Source organism: Colobus angolensis, unplaced genomic scaffold (genome assembly GCF_000951035.1).
Source record: "Colobus angolensis palliatus isolate OR3802 unplaced genomic scaffold, Cang.pa_1.0 Scaffold172, whole genome shotgun sequence".
In the NCBI taxonomy this organism is placed as follows: Eukaryota; Metazoa; Chordata; class Mammalia; order Primates; family Cercopithecidae; genus Colobus; species Colobus angolensis.
The window spans coordinates 1902755-1926788 of record NW_012114844.1 but is presented as its reverse complement, the minus strand read 5'-3'; the positions used below and the strand labels follow the sequence as shown (position 1 = coordinate 1926788).

General features: G+C 45.1%; 1 protein-coding gene across 3 annotated transcripts in view; it reads left to right on the top strand.

The window, feature by feature from the left end:
* Positions 1–364: 364 nt before the first annotated feature.
* The window catches only part of CEMIP (cell migration inducing protein, hyaluronan binding), a 173587-nt gene continuing 149917 nt past the window's right edge, over positions 365–24034 (top strand). For 2 of the 3 annotated variants that reach the window (XM_011938364.1, XM_011938366.1), the window contains exon 1: positions 371–637. The gene's annotated coding sequence lies outside the window, so the exon portion shown is untranslated. Of the gene's footprint in view, positions 638–24034 lie in introns of all 3 variants that reach the window. The other variant, XM_011938365.1, reaches the window with a different exon arrangement.

The window sequence follows — 24034 nt, the reverse complement described above, 5'->3', positions numbered from 1 at the left end:
GCCTCTTCGCCTCGGAGGACGCCCCGGGGCGCGAGCGGGGCACGAGAGACCCTGGCTCCTTGGAGGCCGGGGGACTTGCTCTCCGCGGTCAGCCGCGGCGGCTCCACCGAGTCCTGGCCTCCAGCGCCCTCACCTGGCTGCTGCGGGCGGGACTCCGCGCACCCGGGCTCAGCGGGCTCGGGTCTGCGTCTCCCAGAGCCGCCGCCAGAGCCCGCCCCGGTCCGACCCGGGCGCAGGGCCCCCGCCCCACTTCGGCAAGGCGGGGACGCGTGGGGGGAAGCCTCACTGGGGGGCGAGGGAGGGAGCTTCGGTGCCGCGCGGGCGTCAGGGGCTCCGCGGGGGAGGAGTCAGTAAAAGTGGCTATAAAAGCGGCAGCTCCGGCTGACGGCCGGGGAGCTAGCGCGCAAGCAGAGCCCAGCGCGGTGCAATCGGACCGAGCCTGGCGAGCGCAAGCGGCGCGAGGAGCCAGCGGGGTTGAGCGCGGCCAGGGTCTGAACCCCGATTTCCCAGACGAGCTACCACTCCGCTTGCCCACTCCCCGGGTGCTCGCGGCGCCTGGCGATCAGCGACCAGACTCCCGGGGCCGCTGCGCTCCTGGCCCGCGAGGCTTGACACTGTCTCGGCCACCGACCCAGAGGTAAGAGGGCCTGGCTAGGGCCGTCAGGGATGAGCTGACGGCCCATGCCACGGTAGGGAGGTAAAAAGCGGGGGCTCGCGCCTCCACCCGGCATAGGGTAAACGTTACCCGCCTCAGTTTCTGTTTGTCTGTCCACCCTGTGCTGTGCAGTCTACCTCTGTCTGTCTGTTTGTCCATGCGTCTGTTGATGGGCACACGCCTCTGGCACTGACCTCTGTGGGATTTCTCTGAGATCTTGTGATGCTTTACAAGCTGCAGGTGCCGGGGGGCGCTGGAGTCCCCAGAGGGCATCCAGAGGGGGCAGACTCCTGCTTTCCGTAGATTTTTCCCCTTCTGAATGGCACCTGGGGCTTGAGCCCGGGAGAGTGTCTCACCAAGGAGGGAGTACCATAAGGGTCAGGTCTCGGTGTCCTGCCGACTGGGAGCCAGCTCAGGCTGAGCGCTAGCGGGCGTGCGCCTAGCAACAGGTCTGCGCCCTGCTGCTCCTGCCTCAGCACGCTCTTCCTCCCGGTTTTCCTCGCCTCCCAGTGCCCCTGGGACAGCGCTAGGCACCCAGCGACGCGCTGGGGCGGGGCCGAGCTGAGGCAATTGCAATGTTAGATGAACCCGGGGTCCTCTGCTGATGTTTAGACTGAGATTCCATACGTGGCATCACTGGAAGAAGGTTTGGTGGTCCCTGGCAAAGGACGTCGGCTGCAAGAGAGGTCGCGTTAGGTTGGGAGGAAAGGCAGAGTCCTGGCTTAGCGCTGGCCAGGTCTCCTGCTCGCCGTTCTGGCAACGAGGGCCAGTGACATTCTAGAATGGACCGCGCGGGATGCGTGTGCTCATGAGAGAGGAGCGCGATGCGCCCTGGGTCCTCAGCCTCAGGCACTCTCCGCGACAGCCGCTGTTCCTCAAGTGTCGGACGCTACGGCAGTCCCAAGGAGCTCCGCCAGCTGCCGGGTTTGAGGTCCTGAGTCCTTCTCCAAGCAGCCAACGCTACCCACAGGTAAGAACTCCCTTTAAAAACTAACCTTTTGATGTGTGAACCAGTGCCTGGCTGCAGCCCCATCCCGGGGACAGTGAGCCGGGGAGCGCGTCTCTCCATCCCTGCGGTCTGGAAAGTGATCCAGGGCGCGCCCGAGGGCGGTGAGCCGGCGGCTCTGCGTGCCCAGGCGCGACGCCACCATGGACAGCTCCCAGCCACTTCCTCCACTTGGGGTCTGTGGCCCTGGGTCTCCGGGGAAGTCGTGCGCTTTCTTCCCAGACCCAAGGCGTTGTGGCTCTGGGACAGAGGAAAGGGATTGATAGTCCGAGGGGGGGCCCTCGGTATTACCACTCAGGAGGCAGCCCAGTCCTCAGGAGTCTGTGGTTTCTGACCACGTCCTAGCTGAGTCGGCAGGTGGCTTTCTACAGGACCTCCCAGAGGCACTCTGTGGTTCTCTGGCTTTTCTATGACACCACGGAGACACCTCAGAGCTGTTAGGAAAGTGCGACCCCTGAGAATCCGACCCAGGCAGTGAGATAATGCCAGATACAATTATGCCAGACATAATTAGGGATCCAGCTCAAACTGTTTTCTGTGTAGGGCACAGGTTCATGTGTTCCATCAAATTAAATTATTTATTTAGTAAATATGGTATTGGGAGGATATATTAGTTTCATGATTAATGACAGAATGGAGAAGAAATCAAATAGAACAAGTTTATAGAGAATGCAACCGGATGTATTTGCAAAAGCAACTATGCTTTTCTGATCCTAACAGTTTTGTTCAAAGCCCATGACATTCTTAAAGCAATTTCCAAAGGCTCCTCTTTAGCCCAGTAGATGACTTTTCAAGTTGGTTACTTGAAACAGGGTGGAAAAACCTGTAGGGTTTAATCTGTGCACCAAATTAAAGATCTCCCTCCTCTGGTAAGAAATGACACTGGATGGGGCTCTTTTTGTCATTTCCACCCATACAGAAGTGTGTATCTTCCTTTATTTTAAAATTACAAGAAACCCAGGTCTGCTTTTTTGGTGACTGACAAGGGCCCATGGAAAGTAAAAACAATTAAACACCTCTTATAAAAAAATTTTGAGACAGCATCTGTGACTTTGGGAAAGTTGCTCAAACGTTTTGTGCCTGTTTGCTGATCTGTAAACTGGGAATAATGCAATCCCATCTTGTAGGGTTGCTACGAGAATTACAGCAATTGGTACAACATAAAGCATTTAATCCAGTGCTGAGCACAGAGAAATCTTTTAAAACGGTAGCAATTACAGATATATTTTAAAGACAGTTGTGCATTTCTTTTGAATTATGTTCACCAACCCTTTGCCCTCTCTCTTAACCTAGTAACTGTTTGATAGGGACTCCATCTTCACTTTATTTTGCATCCAAGAACTTGTTGATGGAATTGATGAAAATTCTGGAGTTGATCACAATGCAAAAAAAATTCTTATTTAAAGACAAATGGAAGAATTCTTATGTGATAAAAATCAGTCAACTGTTTTCCCCTACCTATACTACTTGGAGGAAAGATAAAAGTAAGTCATTTTCAAAATATTATCACAGCCCTCTGGTTCAGATGATCAGTTCTTCCTGATTGTTCTCTCACGAGATTGCAAAGTCTTCTAAGAGGCTTTGTTGTCTTTCTGGGAGTGAAGTACTCTTGGGTATTGATGGGGAGTGGCCTCCAAGGCCTGGTTTCTAGATCACTCCAGGATGAAAGCTTTATGGAGTGGAACTTTGTCCAGGGGTTCACTGTGTGGTCATTGCCAAGCAGGAAGCACCTTACTTCATGCTTGAGCCTTGCTTAGGTGTGAGATTCTGATCAAGACACTTGCTCTGCCCAGAGCAGTGGGCACTTATTTGATCCCGGCTGGACTGGAGGGTCCCCTCCAGCTCTGCATTTCAGGGTTCTGTCTGGTAGACATCACTAATACATGACACACCACAGAAGTTTGGAGAATGCAATTATATAGTACCCAATCTTCCAGTTAGAGTTTTTTTTTTTTCACAAAAGTGTGCGCATGTGCGCATGTGAGTGTTTTTATCCCTGTCAGTTTTACATTCTGGTGCTCTTAGATTTTTATTCTTCTCCTCCTTCTACTCTTAATAGCTCAGAAGGAATCCTAGCTTCTTCCATCTAAAAGGATTGGAGTCGAAGAATACATGCTACAGATGCTCAGAATCTTTCTATGAGATTACTGATGACATGAATAGAGCAGGAGGACATGGGGCCTTGGATGACCTTGAATTCCTGACTGTCTTCTGTGGACTCCTATGCAGATTCCAGTTTCCAGCATACATTTGGCTTTCTGGTAAGTAAACTATTGAACTTCAGGACACTCTTGGAGTGAAGGGCCAATGAGGGGAGGAACTGTCATGAGAAGTGGTAGAAACGAGCTCTTCATCAGTTCTGTGGCATTCTGCCTGTTGCAGCAGGACCTGAATCCTCAGGACAGATAGATCCAATGGCAAGAGTGGCATTCAGTGGGGAAGGCCAGCAGGATGAAAGGGGTGAATTCAATTATTCTCATCAGTCTCCTTTGAAGCCTGCTGCTTAAGTGACCTCTTTTTAGCACCTTCTGTGGTATTGGCAGAATATCACAATTTGATGGATTAAATGCAATTTGCATTTGCAGTTATAGCTCAAAAGAGAAATGCAAACATGTAGGTTGGGTTCCTAAATGGGGACAAAGTTAAGTTTGTGAGCTGCATCCACAAGATTGCATATCTTTTCAAAGTATGCATAGACTTTTCAAAGTCTGGGCTACACATCTCTTTCTACATGATGGCACATACCCAGATGTTTGATCTTATCAGGGTAAAGCATCAACTATCTCTTACCGCTTGGTTTTTGGCCATTATCTGGAGGCAGTTTCAATTTCCTTTGGACAGTGAGTAGGAAAGGATCACACTGTTACTCTCTTGTATCTGGTTGGGTTGGCAGGAGGCTGGAAGTGGCAGTGGGTGCCAGGGGAGACTTCTCAGTGGTGGATTCCTTTCTACCGTTTTGTAAGCTATTCAACTGGGCCTGACCCCCCTTTCCTAAAGTCTGGCAGGTGGAAACTTTGCTAATTTGAGTAGGATGGTGACTATCATGGTGACTTTTATTAAAGCTGCACCTCTTTGCTTTAGCCACTCTCTTCAGGGGCCATCTTATCATCTCTGGTAGACCCCCTAGTCCTTCTTTTTCTTCTGTGTGCCCTGGCACCAGGCTTTGTTCAAGCTTGGTTCTTCAGAAGGGAGGCTGCTTGCAGAGAAATGTCATCAAATATACATTTGCTGTCTGCTTAGTTCCCTTGGTGTCAGGAAACACACATGCCCACCCAGAGGGAGAGGAGCTGCTACTCCTCTCTGCCCCTGTTATTTTTTAGGGCCTATCCCTAGGCTCAGCTTGACTCCAGGAATCTGAATCCACCCTTCCCTCCCCACCCCTGCAGGTGAGTGAACCCTAGGGAGCACAAGCAGGCAGGCCTTCCTTGCACAGGCACCTGCTCAGAGCAAGGAGTTGGAGAGCCTAGCTCCTTGCACTAGGATGTCTTTGAGTCTTCTGGAAGGGCAGTCGTATCAGGGGTTTAGATGCAACTTCAGTTTAAAGTGCTTTGCCCAGACTTTGAAAACCTTTGAAGACCAGGTCTTTGAAAGCCCTGTGAATTTCTTTCTCTCCTGTCAGTAGGAGAGCCACACCATTAGACATTTTCTGTTACGGAGAAAGCACATCTAGATAGCTGTTCTGGCATGGAAGATGCCCATGCCAGATTGCTGTCTCACCTGTTTTTAGACATCACACAGAGCGGAGAGGGCCACCGGCTTCCCCAGGAGCCTGCTGCACTCTTTGGCCCTTTCTGAGGTGGGGAGTTCATGCTGTTCTCCAGAGTCTTTGTGGCTGTAAGGTATGCACCCAGCCCTTGGGACAAGGAAAGTACAGTGGCCTGGAGGACAGGCACCCTTTTCTGTGGCTCTGCCAGTCAGGAAAGATGGGAACCGTTGGAGTGTTCCTTGGGGACTGCTTTATGGGTGCCAGTCACTGTGACTGTACTCCTTGCCTGGACTATCAACCAGGACCTGGGCAGGTTCCTCGACTTCTCTAGTCCTTTCTTTAGGGGTTAGGTTAGACCAGTGCTTCTTAGACTTAAAATATGCCAGCAAATCATAGGGGCACGTGTTAAAGTGAGAGTTATGATTTGGCAGATCTGAGATAGGGCCTGAGAGTCCACATTTCCAACATGCTCCCAGGTGATGCTGTTGGTTCACAGAGCTGCCTTCAAGCCGTGGGGGCCTATGTCATTATGACATTGATGACTTTCTGTGATTCTGATTCCAATTCTTTTTGGTGTAATTTACGTCAGTTCCTGTTGTCCGAGTTGAGGAAGCCCAGCTGGTCTGTGCCCTCCTAATGACCTTATAATGACCCTTAAAATTCTTGGAGATAATTATTGTCGCCCCTAAGCCATCTTATCAGCAGACTAAATATCTTGGCCCCCTTTAAGTTTCCACTTTTCCCTGTCATAATAAATTTTCCAAAGCTCTCTGGATTGAACTACTTTTAAGTGCAAAATCATTGTGCAAATGGCAATTTATCTTTGCCTGGCAGAGGCATTTGAATGTAATTTTGGTGGTATTAAGAGATCACTCGGGGAATTTCATCTAACTCTGGCTCCAGACACTGAGAATGCATGTTTACATTTAAACAACTATTTTAGACTCCAAAGATCACAGTTTCTTTTTTTTTGAACCTGAAAATGAAATTTAAGACCCAATTACCTTCCTCAACTCCCTCCCTGTGGCACTCCTGGAAGGGTGAATTGGTCATCACCAGTACATTCTGGGTAGCCCAAGATACTGGTGTGCAATTGTGTTCTGTCACCCACCACCACAGTCGGAAGCAGAAAATAAGTTGAGTACAAGTTTTTGATAATCTTCTATGAGGCAGGCCCTGAATGAGTCACTGAGAAGGCAATTGAATACATGGTTCCTGTTCTCAAAGAACTACCATCCTGGTGAGGGGATAGATATCCCAGTCAGAAGTTGTCATACAGGGTGATGGGGGCTAGGACAGATTAGTCAGGAGGAGTGGAGGGCAGAAGACCCACTGGAGAAATGAAGAAGACCATTAATTCAGCCAGAGGAGATCTGAGGAAGCTTCACTGAGGGCATAAGAGGAGAGTCAGAAGCTCAGAAAGGCCTAAACCCCTTTCTTCCTGCAACCTCTCAGGTGCATGAAGTTTCTTACCTGCCTCAGGTGCATAAGCTCCCTTACCTGTCCAGGTACATAAGCTCCCTTACTTGCATCATGTGCATAAGCTCCCTTACCTGTCCAGACTCTGGGCTACACCGGGCATAAGAGAGAGTACTTCAGAGCAGCCGTTAGGCCTCTTCCCTTTAGTCTTCTACAGTAGTAATTTAAAAATTACTTGAACCACAAAATGGTTTTTTTCCAATAAAATCTTAGTAAATCCAATTTAAAAACTAGATAAGAAGTGGCTGTGGTTGGGGGTGGGAGCTGATTTTTGTCTTGAGAGATCTCAAAAAGTTCCACCGAGCTTTGTGGGCTCCAAGGAGCACAGTCTGAAAAATTTCGGTCCTGGGTCATTTCATTTTGCTTTTGGCAGTCATATCAATAGTGTTAGCTTAGTTTTATTGTGATTTGTGTTGCTGTGTCTTTTTTCTTTTTTTTTTTGGTGACAAAGTCTCACTTTTGTCACCTGGGCTGGAGAGTAGTGGCATGAACACGGTTCACTGCAGCCCAGCCTCCTAGGCTCAGGTGATTCTCAAGCCTGCCAAGTAGTTGGGACCAATTTTAGCTAATTTTTTTGGACTAATTTTAGCATTTTTGTAGAGATGAGGTTTCATTGTGTTGCTTAGGCTGGTCTCAAACTCCTGAGCCCAAGCGATCTGCCCACCACTGCCTCCCAAAGGGCTGGGATTACAGGCATGAGCCATTGTACCTGGCCTGCTATGTCTTTTTAACATTCTGGATGTCTTGCTGTGTGTGTGTGTGTGTGTGTGTGTGTGTGTGTGTGTGTGTTTGTCCATCAAACAATTTTCAGTGAAAATTGAAAACTGGAATTAAAATTAAAAACAGAAATCTGGAATTATCACACGTGTGAGAATCCAACAAAGATGGGCTACATGGAGGACCAGCGGGAAGGGCTGTATAGGATAGGTGCTGGTCCAGGAAACTCCAGCTTGTAGCTGAGCATGGGAGGGACAAACAAAGCTGTGAGCTTTTTGCAAAAATAGGCTTCTTATTTGCAACCTGGTCTGTTAATCTTGTTAAACCTCCCAATATTTTTTATATAAAAACTGGTAAGGAAAAAAATCTTATTTTCAGGGTTTAAAATTTGTCAAGTTCTATCCAAGATCTTGCATCCTTTTTCACTGATGTCAAAAAGCCAAATTTGATTGATTACAAGATGTTTTGAAGGTGGGGTTTGAAAAGAGGAGGCAAGTCAGATGGATAGGAATGGAAGAGCTCTGCTGCAGAGGCGCAGCGGGGAGTGGGGCTCCAATTTTTAGCTGTGGCTTCTGTCTGCCTCCTACAAAGCTCTCCTCAAGGGAGAAAATGATACCCTGAATGGGATAACACCCGAAGAGAGGCTGCCCCTCGCTGATGGGTGGTCCCAGGCCTTAGAAAGGGATCTGAAGAACCCTTTCTGGGCCTGGAGCCAGCTCTAAAAACATGATCATATGAATTATTGAAGATGGTGAGAGTAAGGCTTCTTCAGTCTAGAGAGTTTAGACAACACCTTCACCACTGGAAGAACACTTCTAGGTATGTGAGGAACTCTAGCAGAGGGAAGGGGCCCCCTGGCAGGGGGGTTTTCCTCTAGGATGGGCATTTGCAGTTGCCTGGCACTCCTTCTGCCGGCCATACCAAAGCACTTGCCCTAGACAGTGTCAAGGAACGCTGAGTGTTGGTGGGTGATCAGCAGCATCTCTTTCAAAGGGAAGCCAGCCTCCTGTCCGGAGGCCTTTGCATCAGCCCACATCACCATAGCAACTGGAACATACTAAAACAAAGACTGACTCCCAGACCTTGGGATTCAGCCTCCCTCTCTCTCCTACTTCCTAGATTTTTCCTCAAAGCTGGACTTAGGCTGGCTCCTTGGTTGTGCTTGATCTCTTAGCACTGGCAGCCACAGATCTTGGTTTCTAAAATCCCATGGAACTGTCTTAGGGGGCTGGCCAGTGGTGAACCTGAGCCATCCACTTGTACACAGTGGCTGCTGCCTGGGCTCTCACCATGTGTGGGCTCTTCTTCTCTCTAGCTTCCTGAGGAGGCAGTGGTAACTACAGGTGGGAGACAAAAACACGGATGCTCAGAGTTACAGAGGTGGTACAGACTGATGCCCTTGGGTATCTGTCTGGCTTCTAGTCCAAATCATTACTTGTTCACCTTCTCTGGAGGACTCTTGTCATGCTGTGATGGACTTATTCCCAGCTTGGTCTCCTCAAGCCTCCTAAAGGCTCCCCTCAGGAGTCCTACTAAATCCTGGGTCTCCAGTCCCTCCCAAGCCCCTGTCTGTGTGTAAAGTCATGCTCCTTCTTGTAAAGAACAGTAGGATTGAGCCCCAAAAGGAGTGCATAAGGGAGCTAGTTTGGGTGAACCATTAAAAAAAATTGTTTTAAGGCCGGGTGCAGTGGCTCACACCTGAAATCTCAGCACTTTGGGAGGCTGAGGCAGCCAGATCACTTGAGGTCAAGAGTTTGAGACCAGCCTGGCCAACGTGGTGAAATCCTGTTTTTACTAAAAATACAAAAATTAGCCAGGCATGGTGGCATGTGCCCGTAATCCCAGCTACTCTGGAAGCTGAGGCAGGAGAATTGCTTGACCCCGAGAGGTGGAAGTTGCAGTGAGCCGAGATTGCGCCACTGCACTCCAGCCTGGCCGGCAAGAGTGAAACTCTGTCTAAAAAAAAAAAAAAAAAAATTCTTTTAGAAGAAACTGGTGGTTTATGACAAGTCTGTTTCAAAGCTGATTGTGTTACAGGCACTGAGTAATTCACTCTTATGCTAGTTTTCCAAAGGTTTGGGTTCAGGAAAACCTCAAACATAGTGGCTAAGTACTTTTCCTTTCCTTTCCTTTTAAAACCTTGTTTATTTTCAGAGGCGTTTAATCCATATGTTTTAGATCCATTTCCATGTTACTCAGCAAAAGGTTGTTTTGCACCAACATTGCTGAGCCATGAGTGAGTCTGCTCCTCTCTCTTCCACTCCAACTGGTGCTTGCAGCTGAGCCCCATGCTCACAGCCAGACGACTCTAAAGCCTTATATTAGACACAAGGAAATGTAAGCACTAGAGGCAAAAGAAAAATCAATAATATTGACCTTATCTTTATTTAGAATTTTGATATTTCATTCATCATGACATTTTTGGTGCTAATTTTGTTTTTTAAAGTGTTGCATTGTACGATTCTTTATATTGATGATTGAGTTTTCTGGTGGCCTCTTCAATTTTGAGCCCAAGGCAAGTGCCTCGCTTATCTCACTCTCATCCTGTCCCTAGTAAACACCCACCTCCAGGGCCCATTCTGGTTGGAAGGTTAACATCCCAGTCGGTGTGGGTTCTGCTGTGGTCTCCCAGGCAGAGATCAGTACCAGAGACAAGGCAGACATGCCCTTTGGTGATGCTGAAGGGTCCTCTGAGCCCTGTTGATTTGAATTTGGGGTGCGGGACTCCCAGAGAAAGTGGAGAAGAGAGGAACGTGTGTCCTTTTCAGACTTGGCATCTGAAGTTGCTCTCTTCCCTTCTCCCTTGTTTCCCTTCCTTTTCGGAGAGGGCGGGAATTGTGGTGCTCCATAGTAGGGTGTTTTGCAAATTCTGCTGGGTTGATGTGTCACTAGTCTGTGACTGCTTAAAAAGACACTGCGTTCATCAGATTTCTCAATTCAGTTCCTGTAGTGAGAGAGAAAGCAGTTGGAGGATTTTGGCTTTGGGGCTTCCATATGCAGGGATTTCTTCTTGCTTAAATGATTTTTTAAAAATAAAAAGGCATGGCCATCTCAGTGGTGTCTGTTTGGTTGGTAGCTTTGAAGAGGCTCGGAGATTCCTCTGACCACATAATTGTGGGTTATGTGCATGCCTGAACTTTCCAGGTGACTGAGAAACAGCTGAAATCTGTTCTACATTTTAAAATCATGGTGTAATGTTACAAATGGTAACACATTAATATGTCCTGGAATTTTCTGAGAATGACCATGTAGTGAAGTTCATTTTTACTTTAAACGTCTCCATATAAAATTTCTTTAAATAAAAAGCTATTTTTGACATACAAAAAAGATGATACTTCTGTTGAATCTTGCGTAATAAGCATGAACTCGAGCTTCTGCTCTGTTGAGGTTGTTTGAGGACATCACGCCTCCGAGCTCAGGAGGAACAAGGGGCAGAAAGGCCGAGTCACTATTTGAATAGAGCCCTGCTCATGATGGGCCCTTGGTGGCCATTGTGGGATACGTGGTGCAGAAGTCTGTGGTTTCCCTCAGTGGAGATGGCTTCTCATCTCAGCCATGTCTCAGTACAATAAAGAGTCCTTTCTTCATTCAGAGACAGGACCTCTACTTGGTTCAAAGGCAGAGACTTTTCATGTTCTGTTTTACTCCCAAGGGCTGGCACATAGTAGGTACTCAAATATTTTTTAAAAATTCAAATGAATGAGTCCTGCATCTGCGCACCAGTCCCCCAAGCATGTACATTTCTCAGTACATTTGATATTGACCCTTATGTATTCTTCTCTGGTATTTGAATGAAACTAAAGCCTGCTAGTCAACTTCTCAGAGGTCTGTACTCCTGTGGCTTTATGGTTATTTCCATCAACATCATTAATACTCAGTGTTTACTGGGCACCTAAAACATTCAGACTCATGCAGAGAGCATTACATGCATCATCTTATTTAAGCTTCCTGACAACTGTGAACAAGACGTTGTCCTGTTTTGCAGATGGAGACTCAGTGAAGCTGCATCACTCATGCAGCTCCAGGTGGAGGCCACTCAGCTCAAGATGGTGGAGTGGGAACTCGGACCTATGTCACCGTGAGTCCAAAAGCTCTTCATAGTAACTAATGTTACTCGAATCTTGAATTTTGAAAAACCATGTTGAGGGGAATATTAGAATTCACAGTAGATCGGATTCATAAAACAGTATTCATAGAGTTGAATTCATTGAGAATAATTGCAACCCGAATGCACTCATTGTTGACCCGCCAATTCTTTCTAGATACTTGGGATTCAGAGATGACTCCATTGCATCTGCCTGCAGTGGAGAACTTCACAGTTTAGCTGGGGAGACAGACAGACATTCAACTACCTACAATCCATGCTGTAACAGAGGCATAAACAAAGCAATATGGAAGCACTATAAAGTGATGGTAAACGACTTTGCTGGGGAAAGAGACAAGGTAGCATGGAGGAAGTGATATTTAATTGGGCCTTAAAGAAAAGTACAATTTCTCCCAGGCCAGAGAATGGAGGGTCAAGAAGGAAGGAATATCCTGAACTGAATGCGGAGGATCAAAAAAAAAAAAAAAAAAAAAAAAAAAAAAAAAAAAAAGATATTTAGAGAAGAACTAGAAGTTTCCTGTGGCTGGAAATGAGATCATAAAGGTGGGGCAGGGCTGTAGCTCCTTGAAAGCTGAGTCAGGGAGCTCGACTTTTCACCTGACTGAGTGTGTGATCAGTTGGTGGGCATTAGGCCCTTGTACCTGGTGGCAGGTATCTAAGGTTGGGCTTGTCTTCCTCCCTCCCAAGGGTGGTGTTCTTGGTAAGAAATACATTCCAGAATCCCACTTCTCACTCTAGATTAGTAGATAATGTCACTGCTAGGGCTCAGTAAATACCCTTCAGCAAGAAGGATAACTGCACTGCCCAAAGTGAATTGTTTCTACCAGGGTAACAGGGCCCAGAAGGCAATAGAGAGAAGATTAAGTCAGGGACATTTCAGGGGTCTTGTGGCTCGAGTCACTGCCAACATGAGGTTTCTTCTTGCTGCAAGTAGAGGCTCCAAGCCCTTGAAGAAAATGTTCCGAGGCTCCTAATCCCAGGTCCTTGTCTCACAATATCCCTTTGGACTGATGCACCCCTGTTTCCTGTATCCAGTCTCAGGGCTAGGGTGAGGAGGGTTTATCCTGTGGCCTCTGTGCTGGTTTTTCGTGAGTTGTGCAGGTATTGTGATTTTTTCATAATTCTCCATGAATTCTTGGGCAAATTTCTAACTGCCTTGTTGACTGACCTGTAGCAGAGGTGGCGGAGGGAAAGTGGGATAAAGGGACAGCATTTCAAGTGAGACTCACCTTTGGGGAGGAGGGAGTAGTCACCACGAAGGGTGCAGATTCAGCTCAAATTTCGTCAAAGCTTAACTGGATGAGATGGATACTCTGAATGCGGTCTGGTCTGCAGATGCCCCCTGGGTGATCTTCCATAGTCCTCATCTCTTCTCTGCGCTGTAGTTGTCATCAGACATGTGGGTGATTTTAGCAAACTAAACCCACCCACAAATATTTTTTAGTGCCATCCCTGTGTGTGGTCTTAAAGCAAATCTGAGTATGCCCACCAAGTAGCCAGAGGAGAGAAAAGTCACAAAGACTGGGTTCTGCCATTCAACAGAAACACATTAAATTCAGATCACCAATATCTCCAAGGTGGTTCTAATCAGACAAAAAGAGAGAAATGCGAAGTATTCCAGGAAGAGCCCCCTTAGGTTTTCTTGACTGCAAAATAAACTGTTCTCCATATTCTTTCTCCATCAGTTTGCATGCTCTCTACTTTATATCTTCCTTGGGTTATAGAATATTAGAGCTGGTATAATGAACTGGGAATGGGCATAAGCTTTGGAGCCCAACAGTCCCAATTATAAATCTACCTCCTGTACTGATTAGCTGGGTGACTTTGGACAGGTTACTTCACCTTTCTGTGCCTCAGTTGCTTATCCATTCCCTAAAATAGGATGATTATATATTATTCTGAGTACTATGTGAACTAATACATGGCAACTTCTTAGAGTTATGATCTTGTACATACTAGGTATACAAAATAGCATGTCTCTTCCACTTGTCAATGTAGCTGATTGAATTAGTAGACACCATATGTAGAGATGGCCATGCTGTGACTTTGGGGGAATTTACAAACTTTAAACCTTTGACAAGCTATGGGCAGTAGCTGGTCCTAGAACAAGCATCTGAATGGCCGAGGCATATGCTCTAGTGGTCCCTTGCAGAGGAAGAGATTGTGTCTTCTTGGTGTGGTGTCTGTCAAGCTCAACACTCCATGAGATCAGGAACTAGTCCATCTCAGTCACCATCGTATCTCCAGAACTGAGACATTCAGGCATGAACGTTATCCGTAGAGGAGAGCTACTTACTAGCATTTCCTGAGATCTACTACTTACACTAACTTTATAAGTGCTTTACATATATTGGTAGGACACAGAATAGAGAAAGATAGTCCAAATCTTCTGACTTCTGGTGAAAATACAGTTTAAGAAGTGTAAAAAGCAGATTTGCTAGTATCTCTGTACCCTGGCTCAGAATATCACATTAAGAGGGTAAACATTGGAGCTGCAGGTTTTGACATCTGCGTGGGTGGCAGCAGGTTGGTGCAACAGTGAAATTTGAAGGGCACAAACTTCTTGCCTAGCTTGGCTGTGTAACCTGTCCAATTATTTGCTTTCATTCAGGATGTCTTTCCCACTTCTGCTCTCTGAAAAAGGAAGATGTTGAGAGGCACATAATTAATTTGAGTGTGTAAGACCAATGCCTCAAAGTTCCTTATTTACTTGTCTTTATGCATAACTACACACATTATCAACATGAGGTTGAGTCTTCTGTGGTGGGTGTTTGTCTCTTACCCAAAGTAAAGGGAAGTGATTACCATTGAATGGTGGAACTCTGGTTATCACAGCCGGGTTTCCCACAGGTAGGACTACCCACAATATCAGAACAATTTATCACTAATTATGGTTTTGGAAATGAAGCTAAGATGAGCCCTTCCTAAAATGTATTTCTCAGTGGCATCACTTCCTTGAGCTGTTACTAGATATTCTAAGGTTAAACAAGTTTGAGACAAACTGGGCTAAACAAAGTTGACCTGTTTTCATTTTCCAATATCTTTTCAATGCCTTTGTAAACCAGCATGCACCATGACTCTCAGGGAGAGGTGCATAGTGTGTAGTATCTCTCAGATGTGTTGGTCTAGGGAATTCCCTTTCTATTTTCACAGAGGGCTTTCTGAGACTTGGGTGCTGTGGGACCTATGTTAGGGAAACGCTGAGCTAAGTATTCAGTAGTGGGATAGGATGAAAAACAAACACAACATGCAATTGGGCATCCCCGCCAGAAATTCTTAATAGGTGCTCATTACAGTTTTATTAACACTAGGGTCCTCTTTGAACTTAAGTAGAATGCTTTTGTCAAGTTGTTTTTGTCATTTATGATTTTATTTTTAAGTCAAAGTGTGCCGAGTGTGTTCCTGGTTTTGGGGATTGGAAAAGTGGGACAACTTGAGGTCAAAGACCATCCAGCAGTTTATCTTTGCCTTTCTGTTGTCTCCGATTTTTATCTGTTTTTTTTTTTTTTTTAATAGGTGCTCATTACAGTTTTATTAACACTACTGTCGCCCAGGCTGGAGTGCAGTGGCCGGATCTCAGCTCACTGCAAGCTCCGCCTCCCAGGCTTACGCCATTCTCCTGCCTCAGCCTCCCGAGTAGCTGGGACTACAGGCGCCCGCCACCTCGCCCGGCTAGTTTTGTGTGTGTGTGTGTGTTTTTTTTTTTATCTGGTTTAACCACAGATAACCTAGTAGTCCTGCTTGGCCTCTAGAGAGGGTGGTAGCTTGTTCCAAATGGTCACCAATCAGAAATTTCTCCCTCACACAAAACAACAGTGAGCTTACAAAATTGTAGTATTCATATTCATATGACTATTTTCTTTTAACCAGAAGTTTTTCCTTTGCTTGTCTGACTCATTCACTCATTTATTCCCTCATTTAGCAGTTTACTGAAGTCAGCTTATAATATTGCAGAGGCTGGTAAGCTCTGGGGATGCAGCAGTGACCAAAATGAGCTGAGACCTGCCTGCATGGAGATTACAGTCTAGAGCAGTGCTGTCCCGGAGACTTACAATGGGTACCACATTTGGAATTCTGAGTTTTCTAGTAACCCCACTAAAACAAAGTTTAAAAAGAAACAGGTAAAATTAATTTTAATAGTATACTTTATTTTCACCTCATACATCCAAAATATTGTCACTTCAACAGGTATGCACTATAAAAAATAATGAGATTGTTTATGTTTTTTATACCAAATCTTAAAAATTGGTATATATTATCTGCTTACAGCACATCTCAATTCGCACCCACCATATTTCTGGTGCTTAATAGCCACAGATGGCTAGTGGAACAGTGTAGGTCTAGGGAGAGAGACAAATATAAAAAATAGGTAAGAAAAAATCACGGGCATATGTGATTCCAAACTGTGGTCAGTGATATGAAGCAAAATTGAAAGTTTCGAGGAAAAAAAATAGGGGATCTGCTGCAAGTGGCTGGTGGAAATAGAAGTGGGAGCAGGGAGAGAAAGCCTCTTTTGGCAAACAACATGTAGGCAGAGCCTAGGAGGATGGTGAGTAGAAGCTAGAAAGACCAAGAGTAGGGGCAAGGATGTCCTAGGTAACAAGGATGTGGAGAGGCCTCAAGATAGAGAGTGAGAGAAGCCCAGATTGGCTGGGGCAGGGAAAGTGAGGTGAGGAGCAAGGCAGGACTGAAGGGGAGGCAGGGGTGAGGGGACAGCAGGGGGATCATACAGCATCTTTTAAACCACGCTCAGGATTGTGAACGTCATCCTGAAAGCAATGGAAAACATGAAGTGGTTTCAAGCAGGGGAGTTACATTGTCTGATTTTTCTGTTTTTGTTTTTTTTTTTAAAGGGATCCCTCTGGCTGCTCTCTGTCTGGGTAGGTGAGGGTGATAGGCAATAGTTGGCAAAAATAAATGCAGGAAGATGTCAGGGGATGCTATGGTGCTGGGCTGGGGACCTGGTGATGGTGGGTTGGAGTGGAGGTGGCAGGAAAGGAGAAGTGTGGGTGGATCCAACTGGTGTTTAAGAGATGCAATGGACAGATGGAATAGTGGACTGGACATAGGATGAGGGAGAGGGAGGTGTCCAGGAGAACTCCCAGGATGTGGGATGAGCATCTTCGTGGATGTTAGGAAGACTAGAGTGGGTTTGGGCTGGAGATTGTACTCCAGGGCACCCTGGGCATGGCCAAGCAAGAAACCTTGCATCTTTTCAACAGGAGTTATTCATTGCTCTTGAAAAGCCAGGTTAGGTGCAGTGGCTCACACCTATAATCCCAGTGCTTGGGGAAGCCAAGGTGAGAGGATTTCCTGAGCCCAGGAGTTCAAACTCAGCCTGGGCAACACAGCAAGACCCCTATCTATAAGAAAAATAAATTGCCAGGTGCCGTGGCTCACATGTGTAGTCCTAGCTACTTGGGAGGCTAAGGCAGGAGGATCACTTGAGCCCAGGAGTTTGAGGCTGCAGTGAGCCATGATTGTACCACTACACTCCAGCCTGGGTGACAGAAGAAAACAAAATTTTAAATGATATGGAGTTTTTTGTTATTATCTCTGAGGAAATGATACAAAATTACCTCTGATTCATTTTGCAATGTATTATTGCAGTAACACACAGCTTGTACCAGAAAATATTTTCACGAAGAGGTGGCTTTTCTCACAACTTTAAACTTTAAAAATAGCATTTAATCAGAGCTTACTAGGATTTTAATTTCTTTGTTTGTTTATTTATTTAGTTGTTTTGAGATGGGGGCCCTCACTATGTTGCCTAGGCTGGTTTCAAATTCCTGAGCGCAAGCGATCCTCCTGTGTCTGCCTCCTGAGCAGTTAGGAATATACGTACATGCCACCGTGCCCAGCCTTAGCAAGTATTTTAAAGAGGGCTTTGAATTAGCTTCTCTTTGTGGATTACACTCAGAACTGTAGAGTGCTTGGTAAATGGATAAGGCTGCAGTGAAATCCACTGTCACTAATGTGTGTTCTCAGTGGGTCCATTTTTCATCCTGGAGAGCTCTGATGGAGAACTTGAAACCCAAGATGTAGTCAAAAAGAGACTGCCAGGAAATGAATGAGCAGACTCAGGGTATTCTGGATGAAATGCTCTTATTACAAAGACTCTTGGTGCATGTTCCATGTCCCATTTATGTGTTTGATAAGCCACCAATACATTTATCAGTCTGACCTGTTTACCGAAAAAGATACCAAGACTTGAGAGCTCTGAGTCACTGCCAGGTAGATCAATAAAACCATGAGATATTGCAGGTGTTTAGACCATTTGTTCAGCAAATGTTTATTAATCAACCACTCTACACCAGACATGGAGAATGCAAAACCCAGTAACTTACGCTCCTACCTTTCAATCTGGGAGCATGGGGTGGGTGAGTGGAGTCATGCGAACACATGAGATTAATACATTTTATGTCCATATAAGGCAAAGAGTGGGCAGAAAAGTGGTACCTCATTATTCTTGGGGGAATTAATCTTTGACTTGAACTTTACAAAGCATAGTAAGAATTCGTCTGCTGATTAGAGAGGGCACTTTAGGCAAAGGGCAATCAGATAACCCAGTACATCAAAGGAGCCATGAATGGCTCAGTGTGGCCAGGGTGTAAGGATGAAGCCGGATGTGGAGAGAGATGGGGCTCTGACATGAAAGATGTCCAGAGAAGTCTTATTAGGTAAAGCTTGGAAAGGTTCCTGTAACACTTCATGGCACCAGTTTGATGGACCTGGCCAGAATTGCCTACGGGAATTGTGCACAGCAACCTGTGATTGTCAGAAATTGAGAAGTGGAGGTGATTGCAGATCATTATAGATGATTATAATGTACATCTACAATGATATAGGGTACAATGTGTATTTGAATATAATCTGGGATAATGATATCTTTGGTGTAGATACAACCTCCATTGCTATTCGATGCCACAGGGAGCACCTAGAGTGTCCCGGTGCTTTGCCAGGCATGAGCAGTGCTGGTGTGTGGAGGGTAGAGAGAGTGCAGGGAGGACAGGGGCATGCAAGGTCCAGCTGCTCCTGGTGTGCTCATGGTCTAAGCGGGTAGAGAGATGTGCACGCATGAAAAGCAACAGTCACACTGTTCACTGTTCTTTTCTGGGCACAAGGGAGGATAATGCATTCCACACTTTCAATGTTAGCTGTGGTCAAGTGTCTTGTCTTAGTGAAATAGGAACTGAAGCTGTATGTGTCATTTCTAGAAGAAACGTACAAAAACTAACACACGATTCTTTACCTCCTCTTTCCTCTGCTGCAGTGACTGGCAATGGTGCGGATGGAGGGGCCAGCTTGGGTGCTTAGGTGCACATAACAGCACAGGGTCCTCCACACACCCACGGTGGACCTGGGGACTAGGTGAGAAAGAAGTCTTGCAGCTTTAGGTTCTTTATTACTATAGCAGAGCATAACCCGTCCTCACTAGTAAGCAATGCCAGGCAGTCTCTGCTGTGTTTTAGGCCACTGTGTAGAAAGGAAATGCTCCTTCATTAATTAATTCATTCCACAAACATTTGGGTCTGTGCTCTAAGCACTGTGTGAAACCAGCCTGGTTCTAAGACTTTTGGAGGAAGGAGCAATAACTAGGAGTTGGAGTGGTCAAGGGAGGCATTTTATTACATTTTTAAAAAGAACGTACATAGTGCATGTGTATATACATATTACGTATTTTTCCATTATGTAAGCCACATAACCATGTATTTCCTTATAACTTGGGAAATGTAGAAATGAAAGAGAAAAACTCATAATCCTACTACTGAAGATAGACACTATAAGAATTTTGATGAATTTTTTTAGTGTTATTATTGTATATTTTTTACATAATGTTGATAGAATTTTACCTTATATGTAACACATCTTAAAGTTGATTCATAAGCATTTTCAGCTTTCAAAGTCATCTTTTTAATTGCTATAAAATAACATCAAATTTATTTCTAAATTTTTACTATTAAACATTTGAAATGACCATTTTATATATGTTTTTTTCCCAAGTTTTGCTGATTTCCATAGAATGATATTTAGAAGTGTAAGTAAACAAGAAAATGGCCTCCAAAGATTTATTCAAATTAACACTCTCACTAATTGTGTACAACAGTGTTATTTACACTAATATTTTATATTACTATAACTTAAAAAATAATTTTAAATGGGTGAAAAATCATAGCTAATAAGTTTGTATTTCTTTGATAACTGTAGAGGTTGAAAGCCATCCTATGTTTTTGTTTACTAGTTATTTTTAGTTTTTGGAATTATGTATTCATATCATATGCCTATTTATGGGGTATTCTTATTTTTCTTATCAGTATGTCTGATCTCATTACATATTTGAAGTTTTCTCTCCCGTTCTTCCCTTTCAGTTATTTTGTAAAATATATAAAATATTTTCATGCAGTTCAATGTGTTGATCATTTACATATTGATTTCTTTTTTAAGGTCCTGTGGATTGATTTTTAAGTTCTTTGACCTGTCTCAAATTTATTTCAGTTCATAGTGCAAGGAGAAACTCTAACACAATTTTCCCTTCAATTTACTAACTTGTTATCCCAGGACAGCTTCATGGAACAATCTTTCCTTTATCTGTTGATTTGTCCTGCCAGTAAAAGCTTATTTGATCCAGTTACCAGTGTGGAAGATGACAAGAATAAGATAAAGCTAGCACAGTGGAAATTCAGCCAGACATTTGATTCGACCATCTGGGCAAACTTCAGAGATTCAATCTTAGCAGACCAAGCCTGGGTGTGTTCCAGGTTTTGCAGAGATGTGGCCAGCTTAGGGATGTTCTGAACAAAGGATTTAGCCAAGTGAGGATTAGCCTGGAATGGCACACTGGGCTGCCAGCCACCTTGAGGGCACTAGATCCAGGCAGTCCCTGCGCAGCACTGGTTGGGAGAGGAACTAGATGGCTCTTCCCTAAGGCCTCATCTGTGTTTCTCTCAACGAGTTGAGGCCTGAAAGGGGCCACATTGGAACTCCCACTTGTGGCCCAGGCTAGGGAAGGCCTGGTCTGGAAAGAAGTCACAATTTTGAGTGTCATATATAGCTTCTTCTGCAAAATGGGAGCTTATGAAAGGTTTATTCACAAATAGTGTATGGAACAGAACTACCCTGCACAATCCTGTTACTGAACATCTGCCCGAAGGAAAAGAAAACACTATATTAGTATCAAAGAGATACTTGCACTTATATTTTTATCACAATATTATTGACAATAGCAAAGATATGGAATCTAAGTGTCCATCAAAGGATGAATGGATAAAGAAAATGTATATATATGCAATGGAATACTATTCAGCCACAAAAATAATGAAATCCCATCTTTTGCAGCAACATGGTAGTATAACCAGAGGTCTTCATCTTAAGTGAAATAAGCCCTGACTTGATCACAAATTTTGTAAAATAATTTATTATTTTTTAGAGAGACAATATCTCTCTCTGCCACCCAGGCTGGAGTGCAGTAGCATGATCATAGCTCACTGCAGCCTGGAACTCCTGGGCTCAAGCAATCCTCCTGCCTCAGCCTCCTGAGTAGCTGGGACTACAGGCACATACCACCATGCCAGCTAATTTTTTATTTATTTTTATTTTCTTTTTTTTGTGGAGACAGGATTTCATCATCTTGCCCAGGCTAGTCTTGAACTCCTGGACTCAAGTGATCCTCCCACCTCAACCTCCAAAAGTGCTGGGTTACAGGCATGAGTCACTGCACCTGGCTGGAAATTTGTTAATAGTCTATGTTGAAGGGGTAGCTGAAATCACCTCACCATCCTCTGGGTTTCCAGAGCACCTCCATTCTTATAGCCCATGTGAGTTGTATGGTGGGGCGTGGTTCCATGTCCTTTCTTTCCCTCTGCGTGGGACTACTGAGAGAGCAGGGCTCATGTCATTTATTTGTAGAGTCTCAGGGCCTATTGCAGGATCTGACAGAGTCAATGACTGCTACCTTTGCAGAATGATTGAATAAAATCATTAATGGCTAAATGTGGCTGGTTTTTCCACGTCTTCCCACAGCTGGGATACTTAATACTGGTTGAGACAACTCCTTTTAAACTGTTGGTATTTCTCTTCAATAAAATCTTGGGAAAACCTTGACTTTCATGTCATTTTACTTTGGGACTTTTCCCAAAATCTAGGCTTTAGTTTTCATCAAACACATGTTATGATAATGCTCTTGAGGGGTCTTTACAAACCATCATCATGCTCTTGAGGGAGTCTTTTGAAAACCTTACTTTAGATCAGAGTTAGAGAAGAAAATCACATTCTAGTGGATTTGCAGAGTAATTGATATTCTCACCATCTCTGTTCATATTTGAAATATTTCAGGACTCGATGTGGGGACAAAAACATTGAGTTTACACCTTCTAATAACTTTCCAAAAACCTGTTATAAAGTAAACTGTTGATTCGGAGGTTTGGGGATCTCTGGGGATACAGCTCAGCCTTGGAGCCTAGGGCCTACCATAGCTGGGCTACACCTTCCTCTCCAGCTTCTTGTCCGGCTGCTTCTCCCTTTCATTTTAGACTCTAGCAACATCCCAGAATTGTATGGTCCTATTGATGCAATGCGGCTTGTTGCCATCTTGCTGTTGTAAATGCTGCTTTCTCTGTTCAATCATCTAGCAAACTACCGTTCATTCTTCCTGACCCTGCTGAGGCATCCCCTTCTTTGTGAAGAGTTCCCTCTCTCTTTCTCCAATGTATCAGTAAGCTACTGCTGTGTAACAAACCACCCCCAAGGCAGTGGCTTGAAACAACTGTGTATTATTGTCCTGGGGGTCAAGCAGCTGGTTCTGCTGATCTGGACAGGCTTGGCTAATCTCAACTCCCTTTTGTGTCTATTGGCAGGACAACAGGAGGCTGGCTGGTCTAGGGTGGCCTCATTTATGTGTCTGGCATTGGCTAGCTCTCAATTCAGTGGATGAGGGTGACTGGACCATGTGTCTCTCATCACCCAGTAGACTAGCCTGAGTTTGTTCTCAAGATGACTGATGCTGTTCTGTGAGAGAGAAGGAAAGCATGCATGGCTTCTGAAGGCCTGGATCTCAAAACCCAATGGCACACCAGCACTTCTGCTGCTTTCTTTTGGCTGAAGCCAGGTCAGTTCACATTCAAGGGGAGGAGATTTAGACTCTACCTTTTAATGGGAGAAGCTGCATAGTTACATTGCAAAAGACAAGGATCTGAGGGGAGGAGGGAAGGAGGAGTGGAATGATTGATTGATTTTTGTGATCAATCCACTACACCCAGCTTTGGTAGAGGTACTTACTCTGTAGTACAATTGGCCTTCCATACTATGGGTTCCATACCTATAAATTCAACCAATTGCAAACTGAAAATATTTGAAAAATGTTTGCATCTGCACTGAACACGTACAGACTATTTTTCTTGTCCTTACAGGATAATAATACAGGATAACAACAATTGACAAAGCATTTACATTGTATTAGGTATTATAAGTAATCTAGAGATGATTTAAAGTATACAGGAGTATGTATGTAGATTATATGCAAATACTGCACTCTTTTATATTAGGGACTTGAGCATCTGGAGAGTGTGGTATCTGAGGGAGTTCCTGGAACTAATCTGCAGTTACCAAGGGACAACTGTACTATTGTACTTGGAAGTACTCATGTGGGGTCATATTGTATTGTTTCTTTGAGTCCTAATTCGGCCAACATGGCCTGGTACTTGCATTAATCACAGCCTTCTATCCTCTGGGTGCAGTAACAAGGCACAGGGCACTGAGTGCAGTAACAAGGCACCTGACAGTGGAGGTAACCAGGAGGCAGGCACCCTAAGGTGGGAAAGGGATGTATGTACAGAATCATGGCTGCATGGCCTGAAGGCTGGCTTAAGCCGTCAACGGCTGCCGGGCAGGGTCCAAAGCCCAAAGGAAGGCCTGTTACCTCTTTCACCCTTCCTGATGGCTCTGCCTCTGCCTTCAGCTGGGTGTGGGCAGGCCCCACCCACTGAGGCTCCAGCCCTTACCCACAGTGTCAGCAATGCAGCCTCCAGAGGATGTGCTCAGGCCCTGCCCACACACCCGGATGTTGACAGGGGCATGGCTCCAGCGCCAGCTCTAATGGATGGTCTCATCGCTTTTAAAATAATGACCATGGGGTGTGGGCTGGCGAGAGCAGTGACATCACTTTCCTGCAATTCTGGGTCAGTTCCTGCTGCTTTTCTCTGTATCTTTGAATGACTGAAATAAATCTACTGGTTGGGTACATTTCCTGGAAGATTTCTGACATGTTCACATGTCTATCTTGGAATGTGGTCAGGAGAGCAATGGCTTTGGACTTAGAGGTCCTGGGTTCAAGATTCTGCTACTAGCTTGCTGTATGACTTGGACTAGCAA